Source organism: Echinops telfairi, unplaced genomic scaffold (assembly GCF_000313985.2).
Source record: "Echinops telfairi isolate 266 unplaced genomic scaffold, ASM31398v2 ScPeMD7_4;HRSCAF=17, whole genome shotgun sequence".
Classification (NCBI taxonomy): Eukaryota; Metazoa; Chordata; class Mammalia; order Afrosoricida; family Tenrecidae; genus Echinops; species Echinops telfairi.
In genome coordinates, this window is record NW_022103900.1 from 26,294,394 (window position 1) to 26,322,037 (window position 27,644).

Here is a 27,644-nt window from a genome sequence, read left to right on the forward strand (position 1 = left end):
TGTAAGGTGGTCTGTAAACCTTCACTTTTTCCTTTCTTTTTTAACAAAATGATCGGTGATGATCAGGCATAATTCGAGGTGAGAATGAATGCCGTCATAACAGTTTTTGAGTGTGCAAGCAATGTTTACGAGCGTTCAGTTTGCTTTTTGAATTTGGAAAACTTAACAGTCCTTGAAGCTTTCTTCTGAGTCAAAAAAATATATCAGGAAGTAAATTATATTTTATGTTAATATGTGAGTAACTATCTACGCAGTCCAGCATTTGAACCATTATCAGTTTTCAATCAATTTCACTCTTCTCTTTCCTTCCATTCCAGTTCATTTATTGTCTACCAAGTGCTAATAGTGATCGATTAAACAGAGGAAGATACTCAAGGAGATGGATTTGCACAGTGACTAACACAACGAACTCAAGTGTAACATCAATTGTGAGGCTGACACAAGACCAGTTACACATGTGCCTCTATGAGTTAGACTTGACTCGAGGGGCCCTGATAATAATAATAGCAAGAACAACCATGGGCCAGGAATGGAGCTTGAGGGCTACTTTTGGGGAGGCTGGTGTGCACGCTCATGACTACTAGTCAGGGTAGCGGGAGACACACTCCAGACACGTGCTGGGAACTCAAAGTGAAGTGTACTGAAGCTGAAATCGCGTCAAATGGCTGACTTCAAGATGTCACGGCTATTCATTTTTAGTTGGTTCTTTACCTTCTCTCCTCTTCTCTGAACTGTTGTTCTCTAAACTCGACATGGGTCTGGTGAAACAGATAAATGTTCCCATTCTTTCCAACTTTCCAACTTATTCCATCATCAAACATTGACCCATAATCCTTGCTATTAAATAACCAAGGACAATAATATGTTGGTTTTCATTTTTCCTTTTTTCACCCAGTCAAAAAGGGAGCCATGGATAAATCTGTCATATTTTTTTAGCTCGTAGGATATCCTTGGAAACAGGTAATAGTCATTTCTAGTCATACCTGATTCAATTTGGTAAATATTATCTGAATGCTAAGAAATCGTGAGACATATTGTAGCAACAGAACAGCTTGTCTCCTATAATAACCTTTTTATTTATTTAACCCAACTCATTAATAAAGATCTTCTTTTCTTTTTCCTGATGTACGAATACTCCTACACCACAGGTTCACATTTTGACAGCTAATTTTGTAGGATATAATTTTCCCGCTTAACCCAGGAGGGTAAAAGAGACGGATGATTGAGATTAATCATTTGTAAAATTATAATTCTGTCACAGATAATTCTTTGCAAGATCTTTCTCTTTTCTGAAATCCCCAGAATGCACTCTAAATTGTCACACTTTGTAACAGAACATGTAACACATTAGGGGAGTCCTAATAAAGCAAGTCTCCTAGAAAAACAAACCAATTGCTTTATAATTGGCATATTCCTCACGTGAGTATTCTCCAGTGCAGCAACACTGCATCTTGGGTGAAGAAGGCTTTAGCAATAATTAGCAAGAAGTGGTTATCTCCCTCGCTTGTCATCATGTGTGTGGTAATGTACGGCATTTCTTTACGTTAGGTAAACCTGTTAGGACATCCAATTGTGGACCCAGAAGGAAAATTAATCCCTGTAGAAAAGGGAGCAGATCCAGACATTTTTAATTATTTTCGATGAAAAGAAACTATCAAAATGGTCGTATAAAAATATTGACTTTTTTGCGAATGGCTACATGTATTCAAGAAGGATGAGGCAGCGCTCTTTGTAAACTTTGCTTTATGTTCTAAATCCATTGAATAGGCATTTTGTGTTGTTTTACCAACAAAGGCAACGAAACCTTAGGGATTTGTGTGATGTTGGCAGATACTCTAAGGGAGGCCACACAGCTGTGTAGTTTTCTTGGTCCCCATTTAGCTAACCAACTTAGGGCAGAAGTTAATGAGGTCAGGGTCAGGGGCCCAATGCCTGAGCTGGCCAGTTAGCTGGGCTCTGTTCTACATCCACAGAGTGCACCCCAATCGTCCCACTCTCGGTGATACAGGCTAAAGAGGTTCAGGAAGAGTGAGTGTCAAGAAAATGTACCCAGCCCTAATCCTTATTTAAAAACAATACCTGAAGATCTGCTTTCTCAACAGTTGATCATTGCTTCTCACCAGTCACACAGCACTATTATCTCTTGATAAAACAATCCCAGTCATTCCCAACTCTTTGCCCTATTGTTTCCCTTGCTCACTCAGATTATTCTTAACGAAGGAAACAGGGTGGTGGTGTGTGTGTGGGGGGGGTGTTGCTCAAAACCCTGTGATAACTTCCTCCAACTCCTCCCTCTGCCATTGAGTGAATTCTTACTCATAGTGACCCTATAGGTCACTGTCTGAGAGGGTTTTCCATGGTTGATTGTTTTTTCTTTTTGAAATAGAGATCAGCTATTTCTTCCTATATATCTCTGAGTGGACTCAAGCTCTAACCTTCTTGTTAACAGTCAAGTGTATTAACTGTTCACACCAATAAGGATTCCAGCAAATGTTCACTCTCTCTACCCCCTCTGGTCTTGCCTCAATTGATGGTAATCATCATCTCCCATTCAAAACATATGGAGAATGAGGTGTTTATCAGAAATTTTTGCTTTTTGAAAAACCATCAGAGGAATGAAGGGTTAAAATCATAACTTTCCTTTGGAATTGGGAGAGAGAGAAAAATGAATAGATTCGGCTAGACCAGAGCATGTACACTGGTACAGATAGGAACTGGAAACACAGGGATTTCAGGGCGGATAATGCCTTCAGGATCAGTGGTGACAGTGTTGATACCAGGAGGGTAGAGGGAAGGTGGGGTAGAAAGGGGAAACAGATTACAAGGATCTACATATAACCTCCTCCCTGAGAGATACACAACAGTGTAAGATATGACAAAATAATAATAATTTATAAATTATCAAGTGTTCATGAGGGAGGGGGAGTGGGGACAGAGGGGGGGAAATGAGGAGTTGCTATTAAGGGATCAAGGAGAAAGCAAATGTTTTGAGAATGATGATGGCAACAAATGTACAAATGTGCTTGATACAATGGATGTATGTATGGATTGTGATAAGAATTGTATGAGACCCCAATAAAATGATTTTTTTAAAAAGAAGAGATTCTATTTATCTTGTTTCTGCTACAGTAGCAAAAGCAAAATTCAAAATAATTCTGAAATATCTCAATAAAGTAAATTATCCAAAGTTGTTGCCTTCCAGTTGATTCTGAATCCTCATGCCTCTTTTGGACAGCACAGAATTGCCCCGTAGTGTTTCCAAAGTTGGGCATCTTCATGAAAGCAGCCGGTCTCAGCTTCTTCCTGCAGAACCCCTCACTGGCAGGTTCCAAGTGCTGACCTTTGAGTTAGCAACCAGGTGCTTTAATGCCTGCACTACCACGACTCTGTATACATGTCAAAAGCATTACCCTGATTTACTGAAGGAAAAAAAAGATAAAGTACTTTTAAAACCTTCTGTAAGTAGGTAGCCGGTGCAGAGTATGACCCCAGTGTGCAGCAGGAGGTAATTTAAGGTTTGCTCTGATCCTCAGTGTTCAATGTCAGCTCAAGGAGTAGATATATGCACAAGATCAGAATTGGGGTCTCTAGAATATTAGGAGAAGTTATACGAAACTTCCTTGAATATATTTGAATAGTTATTGAGGGAAGTCAGAACAGATTTTGTTCAGTGGTTCGTTCTCTAGTATAAAAGCAGAACCAAAAAATAGTTTACATGTATAAGCTCGTGGAATATCTCATTTGAATATATGGTATGCATAAGACAACCATGCATTCAAAAACATTTCATGAGAACCTCCTATAAGCTAGACACTGTCCTAAATGTTAGTCGTAGGTCAATGGCACAGTAGAGAAAATCCCTAATTTCTCAAGGCGTATATTCAGGAAGGAGGAAACTATAAAAGATATCAATAGCACATTAGAAACTACTTGAGAAGTTGAAAATGATGTGGATGGAAAAAAAAAGGAAACGTCAACAAAATGCTGGGAGTAGTCCGAGTGGCATAGGGGACATGGGGAGGTGTGGTATTCTCAAGGCTAACCATGGTTTGTTATGGCCCATACAGAAGGTGCCCTGTTGGCATAGTGCTTACGAGTAGGGCCACCGATCAAACCATCCGCCACTGCTCAGGGGAAAGACTAAACTTTCAACTCCCATTTGGAGTTCCAATCTCTGATACTCCTAAGGGGCAGTTCTACTCTATCCTACCGGGTTGCCATGATTCAGAATCAACTTAGTGGAAGTGAGTTTGATTTTCGCTTCCTCCTTAGCTAATCACTCATTGCCATCAAGTCAATGGACACCCATAGTGATCTTACAGAACAGGGAAGAACGCCCCTGGGAGTTTCTGAAACCATTTATAGAAGTAGAACGTCCCGTCTCTCCCCTTTAGCTAACGGTGTTGTCCTATTTTGATTAAAAAGATGCTTCAGCCAGACTACGTGCCTCTTTGTAAAAGTATGATTTCATCCTTAGCCTTTAGGATCAGACCTAGAAAACTATCCCCACACTAAGGCGTTTATCTCTGTCTCCCTATGAATATTCCCCAAACTCTGCCTGCAGAGAAGAAAGCAAGGATGCAGGTGTCCTGTGTCCTACCACCTAGAGACGATCATCAGCTCGGTCTCTGGTTATGTTCTTTATGTATGATTTTTGAAGATCAACCACCAAATGGTAAATAAACATAATGAACAAATGGGTAGCGTTATTTTTCATGGTGTGGCATTTAAAAAAAAATACCACTAAGCTTTCTGATTTGCTTTGAATGTTTACAACATTTTTTTGGTGGAGAGTGTGGTGTGTTTGGGGAATGTGTATTCAAAGACTATTACCAAGTGAACTAGGCAATGGAAATTGCATGCCTGCATGTTCACTGCCTATCTCCAAAGGAAATGTGGTACAGAACCATCCACGCAAGGCAACTAAATTAGCCGTGATGGAATGGTAGCAACTAAATATGTGGTAAAATCCCTAGCAACATTTATTTTTGATTTGGGCTAATATTGCAGAACTAGTTACTATGAGTCATTTTCATATTTATTTGCTTTAAATAAGGGAACATAGAAAAGCTCCTGGAGTATGGAGGAAAGTTCCTGACTTTCTGTGCTGTGTAATAATGATTTCCACAAGCAGACTTCAAGTGATTATTTCTCTGTAACCATTTGCTTCTCCATATTGCTTTGCTGTAGCTCCCTGTTATAATGTTATAAAATATCCTTGTATCGTTACAATCAGAAATTTGTTCCAACATCTGGATTTCTTGGACAGTTGCCTGAGACCACTCACCACTCATGCAAGAGCCACCTCACCACCACCTCAAACACATATCTAGTCCTAGTCAGGGATTGTGAGACTCCCAGTGCTGAGAGTCTCCCTGGGCTACAGTCATGAGATTAAAGGGAGTGAGGTGAGTCTAGTGAGAAAATTGACAGCCTTTGTTATTCTGATCTACACCTTCTTTGTTTGGACTTGCTGGAAATCTGTGTTCCCAGGCTCAGAAAAAGAACCCATGCTTATTTCATTAAAGCAACAAGTAGAAAACTGGAAAACCATGCAGCCAGGTGCTTTGTCTACACAATCCCATATGACCAGTTTGAGTAATTGTTGTTACTATGTTGATTTCTTTCTTTTTAATGCTTTTCCCCTATTATATAAAAAGAGTGTATATTCATGTGGAGCAAACAATGTCTAAAAGTAAAGATGCGGAAATTTAAAAAAATCCTATATTTGTTAACATCTGCTCTTTATATACTATTTTGTAACCTATTATTTTTGAACCTTAGGAAATCGAGTGTTCATGGTAAGAGTTGGGCTGCTAATGCCGCTTTCTACTCACGGGGAGAGTTGCTGCCTCAGAAACCCACAGGCGACGCTCCCCTGTCCATTAGCTTTGCAGGAATCAGAATGGATTTGCTGGCAATGAGTGAGAGGAGTCATCACTGACCCGAAGGGCAGGGGGTTTTCTAATCTAAACAGCAACAAAAGCTCATGATTCCCTTTCTAAGTTATTAAATATGATTTTACAGTAGCACATAGTAGCACAATTTTCTTTTATCTGTCCCCTATCACTGTACAACTAGATGGCTTCTAATTTTAAGTTATGAATACATTAAAAATGGTGATTACTCATGTACATACATTTTTGTGCACATGGATGAATTTTTGCCTGAGTAATTTTGATGCAATTGTTAGTATTTGTGCCTAACCTAAGAGAACGTCAAGCAATTTGCTAGAAAATGATTTGTGTTCTTTCAGGCCAGTGGGACAAAAAACAGCACAATATCTTTGAGTGGTAAAAATGGACTGTGTGTGTGTGTGTAGTCCCTCACTAGCAAAAAGGGTTAAATGATCAACTACTAACTGCAGAGTTGTCAGTCAAACCCACTCCGACACAACTCAAAAGACTGACCAGAGAGTGTGCTGCTGACACTTTGCAGCTTTGGAAGCCCTCGCGGCGGTTCTGCTCTGCACCAGAGGTTCCAGCCAGAGTGGACATGCCTTCATCGCAACTAACAAATTGTAGATATGTATATACATACAATTTAATGGGGTAAATATATTGTACCCATATATACTTTACATGCAATTATATACAATTTAGATAGGGTATATGTATATTATATATAATTGTGTAATATTTAGCTCCTAGAAAACTTAAAATTCTATAGTAATTCATATAAGGGGGCTTCACATATAAGTTCATGGGAAAATTCCACTGTGTGTTAGCTCAATGTTCCTGTGAACTTCTCGAAGCCTCTGTTATATTCATTGAAGTGTGTTTACATATATAAACTCTATTTTACAGAAAAAGTTACATAATCTGTGCGCTCAGTTGAAGAGGAAAGATAGGAACAGCTCCTGGCTCCTTGTTTTGTGCTAGGCTTTGCGTGTTTTATTTCACTATGGTAAAATTTACACAGATGATGTAGATTTGATGAACACATTGCTGTTGATTGCTGTAGTCAGCACTCAGTCATTTAAAACCACCAGTTGCTCTGCAGGAGAAAGAGGAAGGCTTTGGACCCCAATGAAGGCTACAGTCTGAGAACTCACGGGGCAATCTGACGCTGGTCTATAGGGTTTCTGTGGGTCAGCATTAACTCCATGGCTGTTTGGAGTGAGTGTATTGATTCAATTCAGGGATAAATTCTCAGTAAAGCATATTGACACAGGGTCTACAACAATGGGCTCAAACACAGGACTGATTGTTTGAATGGTGGAAGTTCCAGCAGTGTTTTATCTGTTTCACACAGGGTCAGTATGGGGTGAACCCAATTCAGCAGCACCTAGCAGTAACAGCAAGAGAATCGTCTACAACCTCTGTGTTCTTTAGGACTATCATTCAAGAATCTCTTTTTGGTGGGAAGTAAGCAACTTATACTTTATCTTCACCCCTTATACAGAGCTTTGAAGGAGATTGAATCTATACTGACTGTTTATTCTGAAGAAGACTACCTCTCATGGATTTCAAATATATATGTTTATGTAAAATAAATCATGTAATTGGCATTATGTGTTTGTAGAGACTAGGTTGTCTGAAGATATAATCCATTATGGAAAAGATCAAACAGTCTTATTAAATAGAGAAGGTGATAATTGGAGTAAATGTTAGTGATGGTTTTTCTTATCTGAGACTAGAATAGATGAAAATGGGATCAAAGATTACGTCCACAATATTAAATTTTAGTTTCACAATATTTCTATTAATCTGGAAGATTGTCCAATAGTATTCATGGAATACTCTGTCAAGTGGCATTTTGAGTGGGGCAACCTTGAGGGAATTGTTTGTTCACTGCAGAGCTGCGCCATTGGGATTATTCCAAGGAAGGACAGACTCAGTCGTTTGAGGCCTGATTGAGCTCTGTTGGGACAAAAAGTTAGAAGTATGTGAGGTATAAAAGTATTTGAAGTTTATTTTTTCAAGATTCTATGTGACTATCAATAGCCTTTTAGTAATTAAAGCATCCTCTAATTTCTCTGAAGGCTCTCTGACTGATATAGACTGAAAAACATTGTTCGCTATCCCTTTGACATTACACAGTGATAGGCAGATCACCCTGGCTCAGAGAAATGATATATAGGCTAAAAACTCAGACCAAACTCACTGTCATCAAATCAATTCTGACTCATAGTGAACCTACAGGACAGGGTAGAATGGGTTTCCTAGACTGGCAGAGGAAGGGTCCATAGGCACAATTATCCAGTGATAAAATATAAAGATTATTGTAAAGTCATAGAAGATAGGAAAGATTGTAGAGAGAATAAAACAAAGGAGTCAGACACATTTTATAGCAGCATGCTCACCTCAGCCCCTCTTGATGGTCCATATGGAGGTGGGAGAAGAGAGAGGGTCTTTACCAACTTGGGATATTTATAGGTAGCTATAGGCATACATATTCAGTAGTTATGTAAGTCACAAGGTGGGTGGTAACTAGAGTAAGGTCCCTGAGCTCACAGTGAGGAAACCTAATACCTGCAATGGGGGAAGGGATGAGGGGGGCTGGGTGACACAGTGGGAAGAGATATAACAAAAGGATGTCTGCTTCTATAGGAAGATAAAATCAACCATGTGCTCACTTTAAGGCAGCACAGCTGTGAGGGGAGAATCTATGGGAATGATATTTGAAGCACGATAATGTACTTGGACTTCATCTCTAACTTACCAAAGTAGTGACTTTTCTACTGTGGAATACTAGCTTTCCAGATTCCCTCTGTTATAAGTAGGAAATATAGTCCTTGTGTTAGTCTGGGTACTTTAGAGAAACAAATCCACAGGAACTCATGTATAAGACAGAGTTGTATATAAAGGTTAACTGCACATCAAGAAAACATCCCAACCCAGTGCTGCCCAAGCCCACAAGTCCAACATTAACCCACATGTCCATCACCAATCCACAAAATCCTCCTCCATCTCACAAAGCACACACTATGATGCTGACTGGAGGGGGAAAGCCGAATCAGTGAGCATACAAGCATCTCAGCACTGGCAGGGGTCTCCACACAGCTGCTCCAGCAGCCAGGGCTGCATTGGGTAGGTCCATGCGGCTTGCAGGAAATAAGCAGAGAACTGGCTAAGGCAACTGCACCCTGGTCTGACCATCAGAAAGCAAGAGAACTCGAAAGGGGAGGCTGACTGATCCATTTATCTCTCTGCCCTTCAATTAACCCCACATGTGTTTATTGGCCAGGTTGGCACAATAAACTTCAACTCAGTCATAGTCATATTTCCATCAGTGTTAGTCTCCCACACTAGACTAATTCTTTGCAGGAGTAGCTGGTGGTTTTGAACTGCTGACATGCCGTTAGCAGCCTAATGTGTAACTCCTATGCCACCAGGGCAACTGTGATAAATTGTTTCAGTGCAAGTAACCATAGCAATGATGAAAATAGGAAACTTTCTTTGAACTGAATCATGGCATGCATGACTCAGGTGTGCAGGTCCATGAAGATGGATCAATAGTAACGAGAATAAACAGGAAAGACCATGTCTTCAGATTTATCAGATGTTCTTGCATGCATCCTCCTAAATCTGCCAAAACATGTGTACAACTGAAATGGTGCACTGTGCAGTGGTAACCTCTGGGCAATTTTCACCAAGTTAATCATGCTTTTAGCTCTGTATATTGTTAGGATATCTCTCTATATGCCAGTTTATTTGTTTTTCACTGGTCCAACCTGGGAGTCTTATAATTCTGCTTATTGCCATTGGAGTTAAAAATAAAATAAAATATCAAAAGCTGGCATTGCTCTAAGGGACACTGGTTATTATATCAGACCACTGCTTTCAGGGTAACAAAAGACTGCAATTTTAGCTTAGTAATTACATATGTGCCATTTTAATTAAACCAGCTAATATTCTCTCAGTGCCCATTAGAGCATAAAGCCAGGATGTCCTAGGAAGGGTGAAAGCGTGCCTCCAAAGAAGGGGTAGAATGTGATACTGAAGGGGGTCAGCAGTATCGTCATTGGATCAAAAAAGCTTAGGTAATTTATGACGAACTGCAGTTTGAGAGTTGTCTTATTCTAGACACAGAACTGAACCAATCTTATCTGGTATCAGTTACAAAGCTATACGAGAAAAGCACTTACCAACAAAGCAAGTCTCAATTCGTATTTGGACAAATTCTTGTAAATGGTGGTCCTGAAGTGGAGAGGCTAAATGCATTTATGCCTAGAAAATTAAACCTTTGATCTGCTTTAGCTGAGCCAAACAGCCCACAAATACATATTATGCTCTAAAGAGCCTTGTATGCCTCTATTCCCAATCAGCAGAAATGCATCTGGAAAGTTATGCAAAAGATAGAAAGTGAGCATGAATTATTCTCTTTGTGTCCTGAGAGTTTTTGCACATTGGCTATTTTGTTCTACTTCTGTGGGGAAAAAGAAAACGGTTTCTTCCCAGAATTTTATACAAAAATGAAAGTTGGGATTGGCTATCATTCCTGTCAATCATCTGAAATACATAGAAGGAAGTGGGTCATCTAGCCCTTAGGGGAAGAGAGCCCCAACGGAACTTGGGTCACTTTGTGTCTGTCTTTCACTACATTAACTTTTTTGATGTGATTCTGAAAGACAAACCTCCCAACAGCAAAATGGTGTGGTTAATTCAGTGTGAGAATTATATGATTCATATTCAGTCTGGAACAGAAGCAGAAAGGACTTGTAGAAAATTCTTTTGTCTCATCTTGGAGTTTGAATTTTTCCCTCAATGCCTTATGAAATGAGGTGATTAATTAATTGAAAGACTAACAATAAGAAGCAAATCTGCCCTGATGTTTGGCCAAGAACTCCCTTAAACCTTTCCAACAATCTGGCAAGGTAGGCCTTATAACATCATCCTTTTGCAAACAAGGAAGTTGAGATTTAGAAAGCCCAGACAACTCTTTCCCTATCACCCTGCAGGGAGGCAGGAAAACCTGAATCTTGTGTGCTGGCTCTGTTTCGTGCCTTTTCAAATGAAGACGGAGAGTGACTGGAGATGTGAAAAACACGAAGACAAAGCATGTGAATTGCATTGATTAAGCATAATAGATGATTTTAAAGCTGTAGGTCTTTTAAAACATATGTCATTGTCAGAAAGCCCCAGCCCTCTTAAACGCAGAGAGTGTTTTTCTTTCAAAACAAGGAAGAAGCCATGTTTTGACTAGAGAGAGAACTCCAAGGTTGTTTCCCTCCTCTACCGTAAATCAAGATGGTGATACCTCCGGAGAATAAGGGTATACAGTGGCAAATTGCTGCCTGAATTGCTGAAATAAATGTGAAGTTGTTTAGCTTTCTGGACTGGACTGGTTTTGGGTCCCAAGAGCCAAATTCTGGCTGTGCAAACCCATCAGACTTTGGCCAGCCATAAACCTTTTGCTACTGATGTGAACAAAGGGCTACACAATTCAGGAAACTGTCTTTGGAATCAGCTTCAGAAATCCTTTCTGAGGCAGACAAGATAATTACTCTCCTTGCTTCCCAATCAGCCATACCCGATCATTTAAAAAAACTAACAACAACAACAACAAAAAATGCTATCGATTATATTGCAAACTTTCTGAATGGTCCAAAGTGGTTTCTCATTATTTTTATCTCAGGAAAAAGGAAGGCTCCCATGGTAGCATTAACTGCCACTACAAGACAGGCAGTTCGCACCTACCAGTCTCTCTCCTGGAGAAAGAGGAGACTGTCTCCCCCGTCATAAAGAGTCATTGTCTCAGCACCGTATGTATGGTCACTATAGTTGGAAACACTGAAAGGCAATGAGTTTTGGTGTAGAAAACACAAGACCTTCAAAAGAAAAATATCCAAACTACTAATAAACTTTGAAATCTATTGATGTGCTTTTCCTTGATTATTTATTGGAGCTTGCTGACGTAGTGGCTGCACCTTGGGATGCTAACGGCAAGGTCGGTTGTTTGAAACCACCAGCCAATCCTGGGGAGGAAGATGGGGCTTTCTACTCCTGTAAAGAGTAAATCTCAGAAACTCACAGGGCCAGTTCGACCCTGTCCTATCGGGTGCTTTGAGTCAGCATTGACTCAATGGTAGAGCCTTTGTTCTTTTGGCTTTATCTTTTTAAATAAAACGGGCCATTCAACATTTGTCCTTTGTGATCGACTTATTTTACTCAGCACTGCGTCTTGCAACTCCATCATATTGTAGCATAGCCAGACTTCATTTCTCCTACTGGTTGAGTCGTATTCCATTGTATGTATTACATTTTGTTTATCTATTTATCTGTTGACGGGCATTTAGTTTGCTTCCACTTTTCGCTATTTTGAATAGTGCTTTAAAGTTTATTAATGATTAACACGGTAGAAGGAGGCTAAGGGTGTTATCGCATTAAGGGTAAAGGTGCACAGCCTGTTTTTGTAATTACAGTCAATAAATCCCACACCTGCAAAAAGTTGAATTGGTCAAAGTGTTGTGATAGGTATATTTACAACAATAAGAACAAAACAAAAAGCATAGATGCTGAGCTGTTTAGGTACAGCCAAAGTTTTATGACATGCCATTTCTTGGGGGATTAAGATCTCAGTTTCATGGGAATTCCCAGTTAATTCATGTAATAACACATTTAAAGCTTGTGTTCTAACCTGCTAGTTTGTCATGTAGTACCTGCCATCTTACCAGCTCCAATTAATGGCACCCCAGAAGGGAGCATTGCTCGTTCTGCACCATCTTGGTGCTCAAGATCTGGGGCCTCTTCTTCCAATGTTATAACGGACAGCGTCATATGAGATCCATCTAGTTTTCATTGGCTGCCTTTCAGAAGTAGATCTTCAGGTCTTTCTCCCCAGCAAACCTTATTCTGGAAGCTCTGCTGAAATTGATCCTCCATGGGTGAGTCTGCAGGAAATTGAGATATCAGTGGCATAGTTTCCAGTAGCATAGCAACATGTCATCCACCATCAAACAATAAGCTGACCAATGAGTGGTCCAGTAGAATTATACTCTACAGTCAATAGAACAAAACTGAAGTGCACAGGCTAAAGGATGATAGTGTATATGCATGTTTCCACGTAACTGACACCGAAATCAAGTACAGCAACGTTGGGTATTGGAATATGACCACTAATAACAGGCACAAGAAGATCTCTTCAGCGACTACAGGAGAGGTTCCACTAGGGGGGATGGCCTGCACTTCCTGGAAGCAAGAAAATCAACTAAAAAGCTAAGTAGACCAAAAGTTTTTCGAGTGAGAAAGCAGGAACACCTGCTGACAGACTTCCCTTTACCGCTGAGCAGCTGCACAAGCCGCTTCTGTGAGCCCCTTTCCTCCCTGGCAGAGCTGAATTTTCCCAGCCCCCGAGGCACCCTAGCCAGAAAGACCTCTTCCCTCATTAGCTTCTGGAGGCCCTACATGGATAACAGACCACCTGGGCAGCTTAGTGTATTCAAACATTTGAATTATGGTGCTGGTGAAGAATATTGGACTTGATTGCCAAAAAGAACCCCCCCAAATTGTCTTAGATAGGTGTAACAAGGCAAGGATGTTAAGACTTTATGTTAAGTGCTTTAGAGATGTTAGCAGGAGAAAGCAGTCCTTGGGGAAACTTATCATACTTGGTAAAGTAGAGAGACAGTGAAGTAGAGGAAGCCCCTTGACAAGGTGGATTGACACAGTGGCTGCAAGAATAGGCGCAAACAGAGGAACAATTGTGAGGATGGCACAGGGACAGGAAGTTTAACTTTCTGTTGTACACAGTGTCTGTAGGAATTGGAACATCCTGGATGGCCCCTATCAACAACAGTGTAAGATATGCATTTAACTTCCTTCTTCTTCCTGTGGAGATCCAGTTGTTCAAAGACTACGGCTTGGAGAGATTAAACTTTTATTTTCATGAGCTACTTTGAATCCCTTGGAATTGAAATATCTCTATCTTCCTTCTTCCAATTTTCTCTAGAGATAGAAGATGATTCATTGATAACACTTTACTCCTGATTGGTGCATTCAGTGTTTGCACTGGAGTGAATTTCTGTAAGGCATTGTACCACGATCTTCTCTCTCTCATCTCTCACCTGCTGTATATGTCGATTAGATTCTTATCAAAATCGGAGACTGAGGAACAGTTTCTACCTTCCACGTGAGCAGACATGAGACCCAGGAAGTTTGGCAAAGACATATGATATTTTCAACTGTAGCTCATAAAACTCAGATATCTATAGCAACAGAATAAATTCAAATCTTATGGTCAGCAGTACCTGGGCTTGCATCTTGTCAGCACTACTCAGGATTTCATCATTAACTTGCCCCGATAATTACACGTTGGTGGGGTCAAGGTTGTGATTCTTAGTCAAGAAAACAAAATACCGTTAGCAGTTCTTTCCAGCTGTATGTTTTAGTGACTCCAGATGTGCAAATCACAGAAATGCTGGCAACAATGTGGTCTCCAAACAAAAAGGAAATGAAATATTCAGACTGTTTTCTAAACATTTCAAAGACCCTGGAAATCCAGCCAGCAATAAAGTCAATATTTATATTTTAACCTTTGCTTAATTTGAACAATTAGATTTTGCACCAAAGATAAAAGTCATTTGGAGTTGAATTTGTTCTTATGCTTCTACCTCTTATTGTTTTTTGTCTTTATTACATTTTTTTTTTTTGAAAACATTTAGAGGAATCAGGTATTTGATTTAAATGTTTTATTTTCAAAAGAAGCATCTTTATTTCCTGAGAACCCCTGGCTCAATGTTCTGCCCATAATATATTTGCTTTATTATGTGTGGCTTAATGGTCTTTTTATTCCATTATATTCAGTGAATATGAATCAAAATCAAGTCCTTGGCACAATTTTATAAATTCATGCTGGAATTGTGTTCTTTAATAAAACAATAACAGCGTACTACTCTAATAACAATGACTTCTAAATTTTAAAGTTTTGGACCTTATTACAAAATTATAATAATATTAATAATAATAAAGTTTAATTATAGCCCATGTTAAAATAAGAATACATGATCAATTCATAATTTGCATATCTGATCATTTTAGCTAGTGAAAGCATAAATGGCAGCAATAAATTAAGGGAAAAGGAAACACCACACTGTAGACTTCACTAAATTATTTTAGAAAGATCAACAAAAAGCCAGAAGTTAAAAATGTCCAGATTATCCAGTTTTCTAAACTACTGTACCACCTGATCATCTCTGACTTCAACCATTCCTCCTGTCCTCTGTACACTCTCTCCCATCCTTGGGTTTCGTAATTCTTTGCATTCTCCCACACAAGGCATGACCATCAGAGAAATGGTTCTGATAGCTGTGGAGTCTGACAAGTCCCAAATCCATGGGCCATGGATTGGGATGCTTCCCTGGACTCACATGGTTACATGGGCAGATGAACCCAAATCAGGTCACACAATAACTTGCTGGCTGATAAAACAGTAGAAGCTGGTGAATCAGGTCAAATGGTAGCCTGTTGGATCAAGTTCAAAGAACTAGATATCTCATGAGGACAAGCTAGGTGCAGGATCCAGAGAGTGGACTTTTCCAGAATATTAATATTTTAGATTCAGATGATATCCTTAAGGAAACTCTCCATGCTTATCCAAAGTGGTGCAGGGTGTGACTTGAATAAGGCAAGAAATGCCATGCCTATTGTATAAGGGTGGTGAATTGAGTCACATCCTCTGGTAAGGCAGTGATTCCAAATATATCCATCCCGAATCCTCCTCATTAACATAACAAACAACTCACTTCAATGGGACCATAACTGTAAGCATGTTCTTGTGAGGTGCCATGAAGTCATTTCTAATCCATAGCAACTCTAAGCACTACTCAGGCCTGCCTATAATTCCATAGTTCAAGCACATCAAGCAATATTGTATAATTGCTACCACAATCAGTTTCCAAACATTATTTTCCCTGGACTCCTTGACATCATCTTCCTTTTACCCTCTCCCCCACCCTGCCACCACCACCACTGTACCCTCCCTCCCACTAGAAACACTTATTCTACTTGCTACCCTTAAAGGTTCATCAATCCTGGGTTTCATATACAGAAAAAAAACGACACAAATTCAAGAAGGTGACCCCAATGACATATGAGATAAACCTAAATATGAACAAACAGAAAACAAAACAAAACAAAAATACAGAAAGTGTTGAAACCAGATCACATCCAGCATGCATCGGAGGGGAGATTAACTGACAAGGTTTGGTCAAAGTCACGTTTAACCCTTTGATCTTCTATAGTCATTTTTCTAGTGCACTCTGTTCAGTACCCCCTTCCTTCCATCTCTCTGTGAAGGACAGAGGGAGATCACCAGAAGTGTATTTCCTTTGTGCTTCCCACGGATGTATGTTGGGCTCCCACTGTCATCCATAACCTTCTGCAAACCAGAGTCTCACAATTCCGTGATACTGTTCCCTGCTATGATGATAGGATTTAGAATCTTTCGGTGACCGATGATGGTGTGCTTCTACCATGTGGATTTAGTTGACATCTCACTTAGGTGGATGCTTGTTTGGAGACAAGCTTTAAGACCCCAGCTGCTATTTTATCTAATAGTTGGGCAACATCTAATTTCTTCACCACACTTTGCTATGGAACCCATATCTTCTGTGTTCTCTTCCTGAGAGTGTTTCAAGCAAGGACATGATATAAGAAATAATTATTCTGAAATTGGAGCTAGGATTTCATGTGAGTCCAAAAACCAGTAGCCCAAGATACTACTGGATCTATGTTTTGTTTTGCCTTTGGCTCCCTTTCAAAACCTCCTTGTTAATTTATGGTAGAGAGTCTTCTTCTTGATCATGCCTGTGGGGCATAACAATCTTCGGTTAAGACTGCCTTTGATTAACCCTTGTTGCTAATTTTGAAAAGCCCCATTGAGAGAGGAATATTGGGCCAATGTAGGTTAACTTCATATCACAATATCTGAATTATTCACTTGTACAGAATCAATCCTCTCATAGCTGGACACTATTTACACAAACAATGGGTGTTAATTGTTAGGGGAAATTTACAATAATAATCACTAAGTATGCCAGTCACAGGTTTGCCAGAATAATACATATCTTAATGTAGCACATAGGTCAATGATGTAGCAAGAGCAGGTCTGTCTGCGTACCAACAGTTCCAAAATCTCGGTACAGCTGTCTTCTGCTTCCTTGGACACCATGTTCCAACTTACGTCTTCAGGATACAAGTGTGGCTGAGGTGGAGTTCAGTTCACCAGTGGAGTTTCTGTATCAGATCTCATCGATGCAGCCTCTGGACATGCTCTGCACCTTGGAGATCCAGGAATCGGTGTCCCTGCTTTCCATGGGACACCGTGGGTCCCCAGAAGCCCGGGTCAGTGCGGCCCGTTCAGTGATAGGGTCCTCAAAATCATTTTCATCATTCTTCAGCTACAACTGGAGGTCAGTCCCCCCACTTTTCTTACCAACAGGTGTGCCCCTCTGCTCCCCAGATGTGTCTGCTCCCTTTCCCCTCCCCTGGCTTGTGTTGTTTTTCCCATCAATAACTCTCATCCCTCTGATAGGGCTGTTTACCTGTCTGATAGGGACTTCATCATAGCTTTATATCACAGCCACTCAGTAGACAACAGCTCCTTCCCCTCTCTTGACTAATTGATCCCACCTGATGTGAGGCAGCCCCGGCAAAGTTACCTTCAAAATGCTTACATAGAGTGGATGGTATATGGTTTATTGGCACCAATCAAGCTCCTTATCAGACTGTCTGGGCAACCTGGGCAGCAGATTGGATGCCCTACGAGCCTGAGCTTCTGTCTATTCTGCTGCTTGCTCCTATCACAGTGGACTCATACAGTACTTGACTAACTTCACTCAGCATAATGTCTTCCAGATCCCTCCAGGTCTTGAGGTGTTTACGAGCCCACAACCAGTGAATTAGAGTTCCAATCTCACCACAACCTTTCCAATATTTTTTATTCTCATTTTTAAAAATTGGGCTACAATTAATTTTTTTTTAAATCGGGCTACAGTTATGGGTGTTAGATGGTATCTCATGGTTGTTTTGACTTGCATTTCCTGGATGACTAGTGAACAGGAGCATTTCCTTATGTGTTTGTCAGCCATTCGAGTGTCATCCTTTGCCAATCATCTGTTCAGATCATTTGCCCTCAATCTTATCGGGTTGTTAGTTTATTTCTTGTTGTAGGCGTGTGATATACTGTAGACTTTAGTAACGAGTCCTTTCTCCTGTATGCCGTTGCTCAGTATCTTTTCCCAATATGTGAGCTGTCTTTTAACTTTTTTAATGAAGTCTTTCAATGTACACAAGTGTTTTGTTTTTAATAGGCCCCACTCACAATTTTGTCTTCTACGGAGTGTACTTCCTTTGCTATCTCTGATAGCCCGTGTATTCCCTGCACTAGAGCACTTAGATTTGTCCCAAATTGATCATTTCATTGATAATCCTGATAACTGGGTTTTACATTTAGGTCTTTGATCCACCTTGAGTTTATTATTGTGCACGGGCTGAGATATGGATCTTGTTTAATTCTTCTGCAGGTGGATATGCAGTTTTTCCAGCACCATTTAATGAAGAGGGCATCTGCTTCCCATTTAATGCTTATTGGGCCTTTGTTAAAACTCAGTTGTCTGTATGCCGATGTTTTTATTTTGGTGTTTTCTGTCCTGATCCATTGGACCCTGTATCTGTCATTATACCAGTACCAAGCTGTTTGACAACTGTGGCTGTATAGTGAGTGGGTTTTGAGGTCAGGTAGGGCAAGACTACCTACTTTGTTCTTCTTTCAGGAGAGTCCTTTGCCTATCCTGGGCTTCTTTCCTCTCCATATGAAGCTGGTAATTGGTCTTTCTATTTTTTTAAAGAATAATGCTGGAAGTTGGATCAGGACGGCATTGAATTTGCAGATTGCTTTAGGAAGTATTGGCATTTTCACAATATCGTGTCTTCTGATCCACGAACATGGGATATTCTTCTATTTGTGTAGGTCCCATTTGGTTTCTTGTAATAATATCTGTGGTTTTCTTTGTACGGGTCTTTTATTTCTTTGGTTAGGTTTATTGCTAGATATTTCAGCTTTTGTATGGCTATTGTGAATGGTATTTGATATAGTTAAAGTTTATCGTGCCAACCTGGCCAATAAACACATGTGGGGTTAATTGAAGGGAGGAGATATAAATGGCTCAGTGAGCCTCGCTTTTCTAGTTCTCAGGTCTCTTGCTTTCTGATGGTCGGAACAGGGGGCAGCTGCCTTAGCCAGTTCCCTGCTGGCAAGGCTCACTTCCTGCAAGACATTCCCGAGGAGAAGCCGCATGGACCTACCCAGATGCAGCCCTGGGTGCTGGAGCAGCTGTGTGGAGAACCCTGCCAGCGCTGAGATGTTTACACCTTCACTGACTCGGCCTTTCCTCCTGAAGTCTGCATCATTGTGTGTATTTTGTTAGATGGAGAGGACTTTGTGGATTGGTGTCGGACACATGGGTTAATGTTGGACTGTGGGCTTGGGCAACATTGGGTTGGGATGTTTTGATGTGCACTTACCCTTAAGCGGGACAACATTGATAAAACTCATATCCTGGCGAAATAGCCACATGGCAGCAGAAAACCGTATACCCTAGCTTGTCGTGCATTCTTTCCAAAAATCGGGACTTTTTTAAAATGCCGCGGGACGTGGGAAAAATGGTTAAAAATCGGGACTGTCCCGCCAAAAGCGGGACGTCTGGTCACCTTACCTTTATACAAACTCTCTCTTATCCATGAGTTTCTGTGGATTTGTTTCTCTAAAGTACCCAGACTCCTCCTCCATCGTTTCTAGCAATCCTATTGTGGACACTCCAGGGTTCTTAATATATAAAATCATATCATCTACAAATAGTGAACGTTTCACTTTTTCTTTGCCCAATTGTATTCCCTGGATTTTTTGTTGTTGTCTTGAGGTACTAGCTAAGACTTTAGCACGGTGTTGAATATGAGTGGGGATAAGGGACATGCATGTTAGGTCCCTCTAGTCAGTGGACATATTTTCAGCTTTTTCCCATTGAATGTAATATTGGCTATTGGTTTTTCATACATGGCCTTTGTTGTGTTGAGGATTTTGCCTTCTAATCCTATCTTCTTGGGAGCTTTTATTAGGAATGGTTGTTAGATAGTATCAAATGATTTTTGTACACCTCCTTATCCTATTTCTTTTTAATGTGGTGGATGGGGTGAGTTGTTTTTGAATATTGACCCATCCCTGAATCCCTGGTACGAATTCCACTGGGTCATGATGTATTATTTTTTTGGATATGCTGTTGGATTCTATTAGCCAAGCTTTCGTTGTGAATTTGTGCATCAGTGTTCAGGAGGTAGCTCGGTCCGTAGTTCTCTATGCGTGTGGGGTCTTTGCTTGGTGTTGGTATCGGGGTTTTGCAGGCTTCATACAATGAGTTTGCTGTCCTTTTCTATATTCTGAAAGAGTTTATGTAAAATTGGTGTCAGCTCTTCTCTGAATACTTGGTAGAATTCTTCTGTGAAGCCATCTAGACCTGGGCCTTTTTCAGTTGGGAGTTTCCTGATGACTGTCTATTTCTTCTTGTATTATGGGTCTGTTCAAATTTATATCCACGTGCAGAAATTCAGAAAGAGCATGTTTTACTAGGTATCTTTCCATTTTATGCAAATTATAGAATCTGGTGGAATACAGTCTTTCATAATACTGTGTTATTAATCTTTTAATTTCATTTGGGTCTGTGGGGACTCCTCCTGGTTCATCTCTAATTCTGAATGTTGTCGTTTGCTCTTTCTTTTTCTTTGTTAAGTTTGCTAGCAGTTTGTTAATTGTGTTAATCTTTTCAAAGAATCAATTTTTTGTTTTGTTGATTTTTTCCCCATTATTTTTCTGTTTTCTAGTTCATTGATTCTGCTCTAATTTTTATGTTTTATTTTCTTTTGCTTTTGGGTTTATGCTGTTGAAGATGTTCTCGTTATTAGAGGTGTTGTGCTAAGGTGTGAATATATTTCCTCTTTTTTCATGTGTGCATTAATTACTATAAAGTAATAACTGCTTTTTCTGAGTCCTGTAGATTTTGGTATGTTGTGTTATCATTGTCATTAGTTTCTAGGACCTTATTTTTTTAAATCATTTTATCAGGGGCTCAAACAGCTCTTTCCACAATCCATATATACGTCCATTGTGTCAAGCATATTTCTACATATGTTGCCATCATCATTTTCAAAACATTTTCTTTCTACTTGAGCCCTTGGTATCAGCTCCTCATTTTTCTCCCCCCCCACCCTTTGTCCCTTATGAACACTTGATATTTTATAAATTATTATTATTGTTCAGATCATACACTGACTGCTATCTCCCTTCACCCACTTTTCTGCTGTCCATCCTCCTGGGAAGGGGTTATATGTAGATCATTGTGATCGGTTTCCCCTTGCTCCCCCACCCTCCCCTTCCCCTCCTGGTATCACTGCTCTCATAATTGGCCCTGAGAGGTTTATCTGTCCTGGATTCCCTGAGTCTCCAGCTCTTATCTGTACGCATGTACATCCTCTGGTCTAGCCGGATTTTTAAGGTAGAATTGGGGTCCTAATAGTGGCAAGGAGGAGTATTAAAGAACTAGAGGAAAGTTGTATGTTTCATCGGTGCTATACTGCACTTGTCTCTTCCTTGTGACCCTTCTGCAAGGGAGTGTCCAATTGTCTACAGATGGACTTTGGGTCACCACTCTGCACTCTCCTTCATTCACATTAGTATGATTTTTTGTTCTGGGTCTTTGATGCCTGATACCTGATCCCATTGACACCTCATGATCACACAGGCTGGTGTGCTTCTCCCATGTAGGCTTTGTTGCTTCTCCACTGGATGGCCTAGGAACTTCTTAATTCATCTCTTAGTTGGGTTATTACCCAGTTTTGTTTTGTTTTTGAGTAGTATGTTATAGTGTTTGTCTTTTTTTAAAAAATTCTTTCTATTGTTGATTTCCAGTTTTATAGCTCTTTGGTTGGAGAAGATGGTTTGAATCATCTCTATGTGTCTGCATTTTCTCAGGCTTGCTTTATGGCTCAGCATGTTGATGGTGTTAATCTATTTGTCCATTTCTTCTAGTTCATGAAAATTGTTGGAGTACAGCCTTTTATAGTATTATAATTATTTTTATTTAATTTGGATCTGTTTAGATCCAAATAAAATTGAAATAATCTTTAATTCTAGATATTTGCGTCTTCACTCTCTTTTCATTTGTTAAATTTGCCATGGCTTGTAAATTTTGTTAATCTTTTCAAAGAACCAGTTACTTGTCTTGTTTATTTTCTTTTTTCCGGTTTATTTATTTCTGCTTTAACCCTTATGACATTCTTTTCTTCTGGTGTTGGAGGATTTATGCTGTTATCCTTCTTCCAGTTGGTGGAGGCGCTGTGTTAAGGTGTTGATTTTGGAGTTCTCCTTTTTGGTCATGTGTGTGCCATTGCTATAAATTGCTCACAGTTAACTGCTTTTGGTGTATTTCAAAGCTTTTGGTATGTTGTTTTATCATTCTCATTTGTTTCCAAGAATTTCTTTGTTTAATCCCATATTTGATCTATTAAGCAGTCGTTTGCACTATTTAGTCTGCATCCTAATATGTGTGCTCTTCTAGAGGATGTACCATGTGCTGTCTTGCAGTTATTGAATGGAGTGCTGTGTACATGTCTAGGAGTTTAAGCTGATGGTGATGTTTAGCACTTCTCTTTCTTTAGTGAGTTTCATTCCTGATTATATCTTTCCTTAAAAGTGGTGTGTTGAAGTCTTCCACTACTATTGTTGAGCTGTTTATTTCTGTTTTCAACTGTGATATTTTGATTGATGTATTTCTAGGTTCTTTTATTTGATGTGTATATATTTATTAACCTTCCAAAGGGTTACCCTGCCAAAAAAAATAAAGTGGAATTTTTTTTCAAAGCTATGTACGTATTTATTTTATTTTTTTACAAAACCACCTTATCACTTTCAAAGTATTCTCCATTACACTTAATACATTTGTCAAATCTGTTATTCCATTCTTGGAAACATTTTTCAAACTCATCTGTTTGGATGGCTGACAGCACCTCCCTCGTTTTTTTCTTCACCTCTTCTATGCCATCAAATTGCTCTTCTTTTTCATGTTTCTCTTTGTGGAAACCAAAAGTCACACAGAGTGAGGTCAAGTGAGTCAGGTGTGTGGGGGCATGTTGTTTTTGCCAAAAACTAGCTCACGGAGATGACTGCATGAGGAGGTGCATTTCGTGGTGACAAACCAGGCCCCCAAAGGCCACAAATCAGGCCTTTTCTGTCACACATTGTTTTGCAATCTTTCCAGAATCTCTAAATAGAAAGCTGATTAACAGTCTGACCTGGTGGAACAAACTCCAAATGCACTACATTTGGCTGACATTTTTGTCTGTTTGGGAAGTTGATGGATGTGCAAAACAAGAGTTATCATCAATAAATATTTCACCTTTATTGAAACAAGAAAACCACTCATACACTTGGAGTTTTTTCCATGGCGCTGTCCTTATAAGCTGCGTTCAACATCACAACAGTTTCTGTGGCATTTTCCCCCAGCAGGAGACAAAATTTCACACTGTACGCTCTTCTCTTAAATCGGTCATCACAAAAATTGCGGTTTGAATGAACTGCTTTTATGAACAAACTTCACTGTGATGAGAGAGAACCTTCCCAGGAAATGCCATTGGGTGCACTAGCTCAGAGCAAGTTCCTTGATGCTTGCTTAGTGGAAAGAATTACTACTACTAAAGCTCCACTCATCAGAGGGTTTTTTCTGTTTTTTGGGGGGTTGGTGGAAGGATGGGGGGCTTAGTATATGTTCCTGGTATGTTGATCCTTTAATCACTATTTAGTATCCAGTTTTGTCTCATTCACCTTGAAATCTATTTTATTAGGTAATAATATTTCCACTCCTATCTTTTTAACCTGCAAGCCCTAGTAGTGTAGTGGTTAGACATCATGCTGCTAACTGTAAGGTTAACAGTTCGAAACCACCAGCCACACTGCATATGAAAGATATAGAACTTTCTACTCCCAGAAAGAATTGCAGGCTAGGAAATTCATAGAAGCAGTTCTACTCTGTTCTATAGAGTTGCCATGAGTTGGAATCAAATCGATGCTAGTTAGTTTTATTTGGAGTTTTATTGGTTTAGTAGAGTTGTTGCCATCCTTTGGAAGTTTTGCTGTGTGTACACACCTCTGTGGGGGAGTGAATCCTATGTAATATAGGGTGGGGGAGAAAATACCAAGGAAGGAGCAGGCTGGCGGTGGGTGGGGTGAAAGATGGAAAGTGGAGTGGAGAGAAATATCAAAAAGCTTTGTTTGGGTACGGAGAATGTCTACATCAAGCTTCCCACGCAGTCTCCTTTCCCCCCAGAGCCCAGCAAGGTCAGAGATTTGGCTGACTGAGCAGGGGAGGACCAGCTTGTGCCTGGGAGGCAGGGGTGCACCTAAGCGGTTAGTGCTACTGGTCACTGGTAAAGGGAAGTCTGTAAGCAGATGTTGCTGATCTCCTACTTTAAGAAACTTTGGTGAACTTAGCTTTTCAGTTCAATTTCTCAATTCCAGGGATTGTAGACTATCCTTGCTAGTGGAACCTCTCTGGTAGTTGCTAAGGAGGTCTTCCTGTGCTTGTTATCTGGTCACCAAATTCCCCTGTGCCCGACTCACTTTCCTTCATTTTCATTGCCATTTTTTCTAGGCTTCTACCTCTGTTCTTTGAGATTGCTTCCCAAGATGAAGGACCTTTGCATGCAAACCCTTATCTCATCCTCTGCTCCAATGAACCTAAGCTTAACAGCTGTTGGAAATGTCCCTAGGAAACAAACCCTCATCATAGGATGCTGGGTTGCACTCTCGCTGCAGAGTAAGTGGATCCCTGTCACTTCACACACATAAGCCAGCACAGCATATGGTGCTAGAAGTATCCATAGTGTTCAAATCAAGACCAAATGAAAGAGTCATGGCAGAGATTCCAAGCTGTCTGAGGTAAGATTAGGCTTTCTGCGGGAGATAAACACCCACTGTGAACACAGCATCTTTGGGAATCCTAGAGAGTGAGTTTCTGCCCAGTAGAAACTGGACTAGCCTACATGTTCCCTTAAGATCTACAAAGTCATGAAGTCAGGTCAATACAGCGGAATTCCATAACATAATAAGCATATTACATACCAGTGGGTTCCTAGCAAGCCTGGAGGACCTAAATAAGTTGTAGAAGAGATGCTCTTTCTCTTTTGCCAGCTCCCTTTGTTTTATTAATGTTTTCTCTTATCATAAACCTCTGGTCTCATAGATTTTCACATGTCACCAACCAATGCAGAAAATACTTGGGCCTACCTGTATAGAAATGGGCACCTTTTTTGGTGCCGGTGCTAGTTAGATGTGGATCACATTTTCCTATCCCCTTCTCTTGGTTGGGGGTAATCACTTCCAAAAGAATCTACCTCTGTGCAAATTCTAGTCTCAAGCTGTGAATTTGAAGCTTTCTAGGACAAAAGGAGTGTCCCTGGTGGCATACTGGTTACTCAGTCTGCTGCTAACCATAGGTTCAGCAGTTTAAATCCACCACCTGCTCTCCCTCCCTCTCTCCTTGACTACCCTCCTCCCTCACTCTCTGACTGCCCCTTCTTCTCTCTCTGCTGCCTCCTTCTTTATCTCTACCTCCCCTTCTCCCTGATTGCCCCTCTCTCTCCATTCCCCCCTCTGCCCCAACCACTCTAAATATCTCCCCCTTCTCTTTGACTGACACCCCACCCCTTTCTCTCTGAACTGCTTTACCCCCTCTCTCTAATCCCTCTTGCCCCTCCCTCTCTCTGTATTCTTGCCCTCTTTGTCTCCCTGCTCCCCTTCTCTCTGACTGCCCCTCCCTCCCTCTATCCCTCTCTCTCCTGCCCTGCTTTCTGTCCATGGGGGGCAGGGGGGGGGGTGAAATCCACCAGCTGCTCTGGAGAGAAAGACAGGGATTTCTACTCTCATAAAGAGTCACAGTTTCAGAAACTCACAGGACAGTGCTACCCTGTCTTGTAGGGTCACTTGAGTCGGCATCGACTCAGTAGTGAATGAGAATTGAGAGTATGGTAATAGCCAACAAGAAAAACGGAGGGGAAAAGGAAAAAAGAAGAGGAGAGAGGTTAAAATGGATTAAACACAATAAAAATGCATTTCTTTCCCACATGAGACTGGCTAGAATACTCCCATCATAGAGTGTCTGCCTTACACAGCAATTCTGAACTAAGGGCCGAGAACAGCACTGCCACTCTGAACATTTGGCTTTGTGACAGTTTCTGGTCACTGTCATTTCAGTATGGAGGAGGGAAGAGCGACCCTCTAGGGCCAGATAGAATCTCTTAAATAAGGGAGGCCAAAGTGCCATATGGAATTCCTACTCATTTTCCATCAGTAAGAGTTGCGTGGCCACAGTAATTGCAAGGGGAGGTAGATGCTCAGTGTCTAGATGAATTTGGATAGAAACTAGCAGTCGTTGCCAAGCTGACCATATAGATACACTATTTTTTCCTCTGTGGCAGGTATAATCCTCGGTAATTTTTCTACCAGTTTGTGTTTGTTTTTTTAATCACTTTTTAAAATCTCTTATCTCACTTCCTCCCTGTGTGCTTGGTTTCCATTCTTTCCCAACCCTGCCTCTGAACTTTGTTCTTGGGCAAATGTTATCCTTTTGATCTCAAATGCTTGATTAGATCTCATATGGTTGATGATTCAAAAGACCATGCACCCTTAGTGTTATTATTCACCTGTAAAACATTCTATTGTCTGACTGAACATGGAGCTCCAGGATCTAAAGGCTAAGAGCTGCAGTCTCAGGGGTTCCTCCAATTTCTAGCTAACCTGTAAGTCTGTTTTTGTTTTTGTTTACGATTTTGAGTTTGGTCCAACTTAGATATCATTTTTGATTCTGTTTTTTTCAGTGTTTAAGGTTAGTAATTTGCCTCAAAAGTGATACACAATTATTAAGTGGGTTATATTTCTTGGACTCCAAAAGATATGCTCCTTCCACTATATTGTATTAACTATCCAGTATTATCACCTATATTATACTTTCCAGTATGGCATATTTAAGACCCAAAGAATATATTTAATATACTACTTGTTGTTGTTTATAGAGATTTTTGGTACACTTGCCTCATAACAAACTCGTGTGCAGAACAGAAGTGTTCCATCGAATTTTTAGGCTATGCCCTTTCTGAAATAGATCACCAGGCCTGTCTCCTGCGAAGTCTTTGAGGAGGTTTGAACTGCAGCTAACATTTGAGCTAACCTTTGAGAGCCTAACCATTTGTGCTTCCCAGGATTCCTGTAAAGGGCAACAGGGGATATACATTGGAAACATTTTAGCCCAAATTCACAAGATTAAAATGTTTGTGCTTAAAGTTGTAGATCTTACTAAGAAAACAACCAACTATTAGGAAGGCAATATGACTTGTCGATTTGAGAGGATCAGAAACCTGCAGGGCAGTAAAATAAAAGAGGGAAAGTGTATAACACCAGAAGAAAAGTTGGTTGTCATCTAAACTATTTTCAAATTCTGCTCCATGGAATCTCAGAAGTACATAATTTCACTTCAAAATATATCATGGAGTCAGAACAAGTTGTAACATGTGGATATTTGGATCCCCTTTGTGTTCACTGTAGCATTTCTACTGCTCTGTTCTAAAGGGTGCGTCCCCACTTATGATGACATCACTAAAACA

At 40.2% G+C, this 27,644-nt stretch overlaps 1 pseudogene; it reads right to left on the reverse strand.

Annotated features, from left to right (window-relative positions):
• The window catches only part of LOC101661304, a 127,098-nt pseudogene extending 109,986 nt beyond the window's left edge, over window positions 1–17,112 (reverse strand).
• Between the last annotated feature and the right edge of the window lie 10,532 nt (window positions 17,113–27,644).